The 10,794-nt window shown below is 40.8% G+C and overlaps 1 long non-coding RNA gene across 2 annotated transcripts in view; it reads left to right on the top strand.

Moving 5' to 3' along the window:
• The window catches only part of LOC125201645, a 10,785-nt gene extending 572 nt beyond the window's left edge, over window positions 1-10,213 (top strand). The window contains exons 2-6 of one of the 2 annotated variants that reach the window (XR_007172953.1): window positions 8,640-8,769; window positions 8,873-8,949; window positions 9,149-9,256; window positions 9,753-9,796; window positions 9,885-10,213. This is a non-coding gene — a long non-coding RNA (uncharacterized LOC125201645). Of the gene's footprint in view, window positions 1-8,639; window positions 8,791-8,872; window positions 8,950-9,148; window positions 9,257-9,752; window positions 9,797-9,884 lie in introns of both variants that reach the window. The other variant, XR_007172954.1, reaches the window with a different exon arrangement.
• Window positions 10,214-10,794: the final 581 nt, after the last annotated feature.

Raw genomic sequence — 10,794 nt, 5'->3', positions numbered from 1 at the left:
AAGGAGGTAAAAAATTTGGAACAAAAAAACACCCGGGGAAAAAGAGAGATCGTTTTAGTATGGCAATAACAAGGGGGTCGGTCAAACACCCCGTGAGGAATGAGTGATCAGTGAATCAACAATTGGGTAAGTAAAGGAACTATCTTGGGCCAGTTGGCTAGGTAGAGGAGGAAGGGGCCCAATTTGGAGAAGTGCGCCTGTTGGATTGACCTTAATCTTGTGGGGACGGTTGCCTAAAGGATGAAGCTAGCTCATGCATATGTGTTATGTGTTTTCATTTGTTTTAAGTGTCTATATTTGTGCCCCTGAATCCAACAAACTAGAGATTTTTTCATTAAACCCATTATTAAGGATTCGTACCTGATGGTCTATTCCAAAACCATGGTTCGGGCATTTGCGCGAAAGAGCTTTGAAATGTGGGGAAGCTTCATAGAGCTCATCGGATCCTTTGCATGAATTGAAAGATCTTACACTTAAGCTTTAGGATAGTGCCAGACGGGTAGTACTTGTCGAGGAAGAGGACCACTAGATCGGTAGTACTTGTGAGGAAGAGGACCACTAGATCCTTCCAATTTGTGGTTTTATCGCGGCGAGACAATCATACCACCCTTGCGGCATCATTTAAGGAAATGGGAAAAAGTTTTTACCCTCACAATATCATCATCAACACAATTGATCTTGATTGTATTAGCTATTTCCACGAACTTGGTGAGATGTCGATTTGCCTCCTCGGTGTCTCTTCGGGAAGGCATTTTGTTCAACCCTTTTATTGATTAAGGGTATCCCAACTTGAAGTTGTTGGCCCTCTATCTGCGAACTGGGGGAATGTCCACAATGTTACCATGACTAAACATATTAGAGTGGAATTACCTCCTTGCACGTTTTTCTTTTAAACACGCGACTCTCTTTTCCCCATTGTTCCACCCCCTTTCGGAGAGCAATAATAAGATCATGGTTGGTAGGCTCCGCATCTTATTTCTCCACAAAACACGATATGCAAAACCCTGCGAAACTCGAAAAAAGAAAAATAAACTCAAGTATACAAACTATATATAGTATAGCAAAGGTTAGTCCGGGATATCAAACACGGGGAAGCAAACACAAAGTGTCATCCTCTACTAAGACTCAACTTATCGGAAAAGCAAGGGTTTTGGAAAACTTTTGAAAAACTAAAAACAATAAAAAAGCATAAAACAACTAAGAGCAAATAAAACACGGAGATAGCGATGGGAATAAGGGAACCCCGGGGGATGAGGCGTTCCGATTATGGTTATACAAATTCAAGCTCATCCAGCAAAGTTTATCTTTGAAAGGACGATCAACAACTTATGCTCATCGTCTAAAGCGTTGATTACAAAGTTAGGGTTGTCAACCCTAACATAACTCCAAAAGCTCCTAAAAACCTTGAGAAGTCCCCACCCCACGGTTAACGGTGCCGTTTTAAGGAAAGCAAAGCGTAGTGTCTACTAAGTGAATCTAATTTTCGCTAGAACTCACCCGGTTATGAAGCTGTTATATTGAATCATGCAAGATTGTGTCACTCAATCATGCGCATAAGAACTACTTAGGAAGAAACGAGTAAAAATAAAACAAAATATTAAATAGAATAATGAATTTTTAAAACAAAATTGTTCTAATACATCCACAAGTCTATTAGTTTAGTTACCATAATTGAATAAGCTAAAAACATAGATTGAAGGAAGACAATTTGAACATAAAACTAAAGCAAAAAAAACCCCGTAGGTTGAATCCTTTCGTTCTTGATGTTCTTGAAATCCTTCTCAACTCCTTGCACAAGTGAAATCTGATAAGGCTAATTTCATGCATCGTTTATGTGGGGAAAAGCACTATATTTTACTTGGGCCCAACACGGTTTAAGCCGGGTGTGTGACGGAATCGCTAGATCCGGAAAAGCCGGAGGAAACGGACTAGCGAAGGAAATGAAGGGAAGTAGCGGCGAAGTGAAAGAGTGGCTAGAAGAAGGGAGTCAATAGGGAGGAAAAAAGACTATCATACCTCGCTGAGTCTACTTGCGCCTATAAATAAAGGAGCTGCATCACACACGCCATATACGATTTTTGCTCTTACCTCCCCACTAAAAACACACTTGGGAAATGGGAGTTGGGGTAGTTTAGGGTTCTAAGGGGGTTCTCTCAGAAAGTCGGTCGTAACACCGTCCTGCCCAAGGCGAAGAAACAATTCTTACATTCTGGTTTTTTGCACTTTATTTCGTTCGAACTTCACGTTTTTGGGAAATCGATTTGGTTGTGGCTCTTACCGATTTATCTATGCATTTAGTTTGTCATGATGGTGTTTATCTTGTGTTGATCTACGTTGATTGTTTTGTTTGAAGTTTTATTTGTGGTTTAAAGTCAAACTTGTTTTGGTCAATTCTTGATGCGGGAATTGCTTGTGGATCTGTTGTTGTTGATCGGAGGTTTTTTGGGGATTACGTAGTTATGGGTATGTTTTGGCGGGTTTTGTCGGATGCTTGGATCCCGGGGTGGATTAGCATCCGAGTTGGATTGAAGGGGGTTGAGTTGTGCATGGATTTTAGACTCTTTCGCTCTTTTTTGCAATTTTTCGTCTAGTAACCGTAGATCATTTAGTTTTCAATTGTTCTTCGTTAAATTGCTTAAATCGATCCCTTTGTTTTGATTACGTTTCATACTGTTTCTTTTTTTTTTATGCAATTTGATTTGAAGAAGATGATGTCAGTTTTTTAGTTAGTACTTTCGTTAGTTGTTTTTAGCTTTTTGTCGGGACTCTTGCACGCCATGGTCCCCACCGTCGTTTATTTTCAGTCTAGGTAATTTAGAATGGGTTTTTTAGATCTAGTGATTGTCTCGTTTCCGGTTTTCATGCATGATTTTCCGTTTTGCCTTGATCTAGGCATGCTTGATTTATTCAAATTTGGTTGCTTCTCACCCAATGCGTGGCGGCGGCACCAAAAATAGTTCCCAAATCCATGGCATATTCATTACGCATTCATCTCTGTGGGGTCGATCCCCTACTTTTGTGCTAAATTTTAGTATCGTGGTTGATGGTTTTTGAAGTGGTATACTGTGTCCCACGGAGATCTTCCAACGATCCGTGAGTTCCTAGACCTTGTGATCTAGTGGATTCACTTGGACCAGGAGACTTGTTATTCCTTCTTTTGCACCTGGTCTAAACAAACCGTTTAAAAAATAGGAAGCTTCAAGTACTCAGCTCGTGATCTCATGAAGTATTTGCAAGTAGAAGCTCTCTTTTGATGAAGCTTGAGGTCTTATTTATATGGAAAAGCCAATCCTTGTTGTAGAAGGAAAAGATCTCCAAAATATGGAAAAACGCGCAAAATCTAGGGCTTCTGGATCCGCCCCCTTTTCCCCTGGGCCCGCAGCCGGCGGTCGCGTGGACTCCGGAGAATAGCTTTCCCCTCAGCGGCGAACGCCGCATGACTTCCCCCGGTCGCCGGACGAGCCCTTTCTTCCTAGCGTATATTTCCAGGGGGCCCGCATTATCCCCGCGGGCGCCGGTCCCCGCACACATGGGCGGTGGTCGCCGTCTTGCCCGCATTTCCGGGCCCGTGCGTTTTGGCTCCCTTTTCGGCTCAATTATGCACGTTTCTCACAAAACACGTCAAATTACCAAAATAGACAAAATATGCAAATAATGGACGTGTAAAGTGAAATTTGACATAAAAAATGGACCAAATAATGGCCTTAAAATAGTGCAAAATCCGAGCGTATCGCTTGTAAGAAATTGAATGTCGTGTTATGTACATAGATAATAGAAATTTCTCGAACTTGCTCGAACGTAAATTGTTATGGAGAACTTTAAGTTAGTGCTCACAATTTAAAAGTTATCCCGATGGAGGATATCGATATAATTTTAGGAATGGACTAGATGACTACAAATTTTGCGACGATTCGTTGTAAGGAGACATAGATATCTCTACAAGCTCGGGAAAGGAACCCATCGTATACCATGGAATCTCATGAACCGACAAATCGCTATAATCTCGCGCTTCAAGCTACCGCAATGATGAGGAAAGAGCGTTCATTATCTCATCTGCCTCCTCGGAGAGGAGAATGACGAAAAGAAGGTGGAAGATGTCGGCTGTCGTGCGAGAATTTCTAAACGTTTTCCCGAAATGTTACCTGTGCCACGCGATCGACAATTGGAGTTCACCATTGACCTCGAGCCAGAGCCGCACTTGTGTCTAAGGCACCCTACCGAATCGCGCCTAAAGAGTTGGAGGAACTCCAAGATACAACTTCAAGAGCTTATGGACCTAGGTTTCGTTAGGCCTAGTGTCTCATCGTGGGGCGACCGTGCTTTTCGTCAAGAAGAAGGATGGGTCAATGAGAATGTTATCGACTATAGAGAGTTGAACAAATTGTTCCTAAGAACAAGTATCCACTACGAGGATAGATGACTTGTTTGATCAACTTCGAGGAGCTAGCGTGTTTTCAAAGATGGACTTGAGTCGGATATCACCATGAGAGTTCGAAGGGAGGACATATCGATGACCATTTTAGTACAAGATATGGTCACTATGAGTTCGTTGTGATGCGGTCAGGACTACGAATGCACCTCTTGTATTCATGGACACGATGAACCAAGTATTCCGTCCATACTTGGATAAATTCATCTTAGTCTTCATAGATGACGTCTTGCGTCTACTCGAAGAATTAGAAGGACCACGAGGAGCACCTATGAATCACATTGGAGACGTTGAGGACCAGAAGCTGTACACCAAATTCAGCAATTGTGAGTTCGCTAAAGGAAGTAAACTTCTTGGTCACATTGTGTGGACGAAGAATCAGTGGATCCCGCCAAAGTCGAAGCGGTACAACGGTGGAAGTCGCCTTCGACATCGAGCAGATTCGGAGTTTCTGGGTTTGGCGAACTACCCAAGGTTCATGAAGGGTTCTCCAAGATAGCAGACCAATGACCCAACAACTCAAGAAGGGAGTAAAAGTTAATTGGACCCCGGAGTGTGAGGCGAGTTTCCAACTTTTGAAGGAGAAATTGACCACCGCACGGTTTAGCGATGCGAGCCGGAGTGAACTACGTAGTCTACACCGCCGCTTTGGAGGTTGGACTTGGATGCGTGTTGATGCAAAACAACAAAATGATTGCCTACGCATCACGACAATTGAGACCACACGAGTTGAACTACCCAACTCCACGACTTAGAGTTAGCAGTGTAGTTCACGCGCTAAAGATTTGGAGGCATCATCTTTACGGAGTTCGATGTAAATCTTTACGGACCACAAGAGCCTGAAATACTTTTTCGAGTAGAAAGATTTGAACATGCACAACGAAGATGGCTCGAATTGGTGAAGGACTACGACTATGGCATCAACTACCACCCCGACAAAGCAAATGTAAGTGGCATGTTTGAGCCGAAGGAACCGTTTGCAACTAGCCGCTTTTCTAACCGAAGAGGAAAGTTTAATACGAGAGTTTAGTAAAATGCGATTGAACTCGTAAGGAACCTGAAACAAAGGGAAGGCCGAATTGCCACCTTAGTGGTTGAACCTAATCTAAGAACGAGAATTGTTGCGGCACAATGGATGGATGCAAAACCGGAGGAAATTTTAGTGAGGAATCTGATAATGCCCTCATGATGCACTATTTATTAGCACTAAAATACCTGCAAGTATACATTGTAGATCTAGTATAGCTAAAGTCAAGACTGGTTGTCGAACACGGAAATAAGATCACCAATTGACTATCTTCTACAAAGCCTCTTTACTATTTGGAGAACCGTAGAATTTTGTGAAATCGATTAAATTGAAAATAGAAAGCGATGAATGCAAGACAAACTAGAGATTGAATAAATGATATAAGAGAATTCCAGGATGTGCGTTCACAACTATGGTTATACAAATTCCTTCTACAATACCCTAGCAAGTCTATACTTCGATAGACGAGTCACATAAGTCTCACCATGCGTACAAGCGTAGATTACTAAAACTAGGGTTGTCAATCCTAGATATGTAACTCCTAGAAGATCCTAAGACCCTTGAAAAGTCCTCACTCTCATTAGTAAAGGCTGTTTAAGGGAAGCTAATTGTAGTGTCTATTAAGTGGATCTAACTCACCAACCTCCTCTCACGATTATGTAGCAAGTTGGGGGCCGGATCGCATTGAATGGGACTCAAACAGAAAAATTTTACCGAACAATTTAAGGAAGAAACGGATAAAAAAAATGGATATTAATTAGAAAACGAAATTGTATAAACCAAAAGTATGTTACTAACCAAAAGCTGTTTATGATCGGGTTTGGGGTTAAAATTTTGTGGGCCTTTGGGGGGCCCAATGGGTTTTGAGTTCAAAGGGGAGGGAAACCCGGGGCCCCGGGGTTGCCGTTACCCGACCCGGCGATGCAAAAAAAAGATGGAATTGAAGTAAAAAACAAACCCTCGGCCCCCTCGGGGCCTTTGGGGGAATCAAAAATTGGCGAAGGTAAGGGGCCAGAGCCATTATTTTAAAAAAGTCTTACCCCAAGGGGAAAAAGCTTAAATTACCGAGGGATAATTTAGGGGTCAACAACACATATATAAAGCGCTCAACCTTAAGAACAAGACAGCCGGGGAACAACCACTTCTACACTTTCCTAGCCCCTAGTTTTTGTTTCCCTGCTTTAGTTCCACACTTCCCAAAATTTTTCATCTCGTCTCGGGGCAATTTGGGTATGGAAGATTCCGGGCCCCCGGGTTCTCATCATCCCTTATTTTTTTCCCCCCTTGGGAAAAAGACAAATCGGGAAAACCGCCTTTTTAAAAAGGGGAAAAACAATCTTATTTGCTTTGTTTTTGTATTTTGGGTTTTTTTTTTGCAACTCTAGTTTCCGAATTTTTATCTACCGGATTTTAATTTTTTTCGAAAATTACTAAGGGGAAATTTATGTTTGCTTTTGGTTGGGTATCTACAGTTTATGTTCATCTCTTGTTTTTAGCTTTGGATTCTTTGTTTGTTGGATGTTTGGAGAGTGAGATCTGTTGGTTTGTTCTCGTTTGATTCCCGAAGAAGATGAAGTTGTTGGTAGTTAGAACCAGATCTGCTTTATGTCAGTACTGTTCTGCATGTACTTTACTTTTTCTGCATATCTGCTAGATCTGTCAGTACGACCTACTTTGTCTCTTTTACCTTTCTGCATGCTTTTCCAGACCTTGGTAGTTTAAGGAAACTTGTCTTGCTTTTTGCTTTATGCTTGTGATACGACCTTACTTGGTGGACCTATGACGAGAGCCATGACGAGGCGGCCCGGGGATGGACTCGCGACTTTCATTAGAAAAGTCGAGCGGGAGGAACTGGGAGATGGATGAGCCAAAGTTGAGGATCGTCTTTGAAAAACAGTGACGGAGATTTTGGAAAAGCGCGCCGAGTCGAGGCGTTTTCACATGTCCTTGACAGGCGTTGAAAAACCCACGAGGGCGAGGGCCTTGACGGGCGTTTTTATTGTGCCCATTTCGGTGAAGTCGCACGGGGAGCGAGCTTATGTATGCGAGGCGTTTTGGCGTGAAAAGCGCCTGACAAGGCGATTACGCGTTTTAGATTTTGTGGGCCAACTTTCTATTTTTGGACCCTTAGTATAAACACCACTTGATGTTATTCCATTCCTTAGATTTTCTTTGAATTAAAGTTTATACTAGAGAGTTTCTCTTGAAGTTGTATCCAATTCCTTCCTTGAATGTTGCTTGTTTTGCATCTTTGATTGATTCCAAGTAGAGTATGCATCAATGAGTGTATCCATTGAGTAATTGAGTAAGGGGTGATAGAGCTAATAGAAAGTTGCCTAGGGTTGTCTCCGTCTTTGGTTGGAGTCTATGGTTGTAGCTCTCTTATCTCTCTTTATACATGCTTTCCATTCGAATCTTCCATCCATTCTTGTTTAGATTCCAATTTTGTTGGTTGGATCTTTATTATCTGCTTGTGTCTTGTGTTGATAGAATTGAAAATCAATCTCACAAAAATAGTTAGATCAAGCATCATTAATTGGGTAATCCTTGAAATGGATCATAAAATACATGGATCCTTGACTTGTTTTGCCAAATTAGGAAAGCCTTTCTAGTTAAGTTGCAATTTTGTCTCGAACTTAAAAATATCCTCGTTCTCCGGTCATGTATGTTACGTACAGCTTTTCGTTTCTTAGACCCAGTAGATAGAGTAAAGTTCTTCTGATCCTTTAGACCAAATAGTGGAATTAAAGTTTATTTCTCTCTCAGACCCAGAAGTAGTTTTAAGTTAGGCCCACAAAAATTGTGTGGCGTGACTGGCCCCTTTTCCCAAACATCCTCAAATGGTTTAGTAACACCACTTTCTCGTGGGATCGATCCTTTATATGTCTTAAATTGTAGTATAGTGGGTTGGAAGGTTTTTTGAAGGGACGAGTGCGCCAACGGCCCTTTACGATAAGTTTCATGATCTTACGCATACGAAGTCTAGTCGAATCTGGACTGTTAGATCGAGTGACACATATCCACGCCGCACCTGCCTTGCGCTCAGGTTTCACATATAGAAGTGGATGGATGTATACATACTGAGTTTTTCAGTAGTTATATTGATATGTTCCATACTCTAAGTTGTTTATTGTTTGTGGTTATATTGGCATGTAATCCATCTTGTTTCCTTATTAATTACAGGTGTTTGGAGACAGAAAAACCGGGTTAATCAGTGCTGAATGACTGCAGGATCCAACCAAGGGGGAGTTCGGAGAGGAGTTGGTGTCATTAACGGGCTCCTTCCACAAATCTGTGACTACTTCATTGAAAGGTAACCGAATAGATGAAGCTGGTGAGTTTGGATTGTAATGGCAGAGAATTTGCAGCGATGAGAAGATGTTGAACTAAATACTTATGTGGTTTTTCTTCCATAGGTGCTGCTTTTGATGAGATTGAGAGTGCTCTATCGAACTTCGATGATGGGCCATATTTTCTTAGCCAGCTCAGTTTGGTGAGATATTATACAACTTTTATATGATATGAATGTAAGCCGATTTATGATAATGGAAATTGTATTAAGGAAAGATGCTAAACATTCATTGTGTTTCTTGCAATGTTTCAAGTCTATGGTGGATTCAAAGTGTCATAAATTGAGTTAGTGATTAATGCATGAAATTTGATAGAATGTTTTATTTCATGATTTACCTCAGATGGATATTGCCTATAATCTCTTCGTTGAAAGATATCAACCCTTCTTCTCTTGAGTTAAGAACCACGACATCACAGTAGGAAGGCCGAAACTTGCACTTTGGATTGAGGTACAGCAGCAGACTGTGTTTAAGGAAGAACATTTAATTGATTATACATATCATCTGCGTCCATTCCTTAGAATAGTACTTACAAGTTGGTATAATTTGTTTACCTTTAAACTTGAGTCTTCCATCAAGATTTCCAACAATTGTGAATACTAATTCCATGCAATTTCATCTGTCAGCAACTTGCCTTATATTTGTGCTCCCCTTAGTTAACAACTCTTCGTAAGACTGGCAGATGGATTGATATATTTCTGAAATATTTTGGCGTAAACCAGTACGGTCAGTTGGGAACTTGGGTGATATGGAAGTAGACAAATAGTAGTCTTGAGTTAGTGAGTCATCTTGTTTCTTAATTACCTCAACTTCGATATGGTTAGTTGCAAAGTACTCTAGGAGGGAGCAATGAATGGACTTGGCTTGTAGTGTATGATTTTCAATATAAAAAATGGTGGTTTGGTGTATGCTAAACTAATTAGTTTCATTCACTTTGTTGATGTAGAGGATGGCAAAACATTTTGCTGGGGATGGAACAAAGATGGGCAGGTATCATATGTACATAGTGAAGCATCTCATTTTGTTCATTAAACTCCAAACTATAGAATTATTGATACTATGTTTTTGGTTGAAACAGCTTGGTTTGGGTGACGCGATAGATCGGAATACTCCTCTCAAGTAGCGATGGAGGGATATGTGGCGAGAAACGTGGAATGCGGGTGGTGACCACACTTCTCCTAGATGAGCCAACTAGCTGATCATGTCCCTCCCAGCCGAGACGAGTACAATTGAGCCAACAGTCCCACAAGTCAAGTTACTCCGCTGCCCGACCTGATGATTGTACTACATGAACATAAACCGTTATTTTGTTAACTAATTTTAGAATTTGCACTTATGCTCAATATTATTAAACTTTGGTGTAATGAATAATTTTGAGTAATTAATGAGTATTCGTGTCTATTGTTACTTTTGCTATGAAAAATGTATTGCTTTGTTGGAAAATTATCATAATAGGCTGGATAAATAATAAAACAAATATAATCAAAATTTGTATCAAAATATAGTGGCTGATTAATTCTGCCACTAAATAGCATCATATGTTAGTGGCGGAACAGTGGCGGAAGGTTCCGCCACTAATAATGGCACCCCAAAATCCGCCACTATATTTAACTTTACTGGCGGAATTTCTCTGGCGAATTATTTTCCGTGAGTAATCCGCCACTATGTTTCTGTGGCGGAAAACTTTCCGCCACTGATATTTTAGCGGCGAATATATTGCAGCGGTTCTGTTCCGCCACTAAATCCGCCACTAACTGCTTTACTGGCGGAAATATGAGATTTAGTGGCGGATATTTCCGCCACTAATTAGCGATTTTTTTGTAGTGTACTTTATTTGTTTAATTATGCCTTTTTCATATATAGAAAATGGATCATTTCAGAACTATCTTAAATGAGAATTTTGAGAACTATAGTTGATAGCACAAAATAGATCAGTTGACAATGCAAAACATATCAGATGCTCCTACTGATATATTTTGTGCTGCCAA

This window comes from Salvia hispanica, chromosome 1 (assembly GCF_023119035.1).
Source record: "Salvia hispanica cultivar TCC Black 2014 chromosome 1, UniMelb_Shisp_WGS_1.0, whole genome shotgun sequence".
NCBI classification, from domain to species: Eukaryota; Viridiplantae; Streptophyta; class Magnoliopsida; order Lamiales; family Lamiaceae; genus Salvia; species Salvia hispanica.
This window is presented reverse-complemented; position numbering and strand designations above follow the sequence as displayed.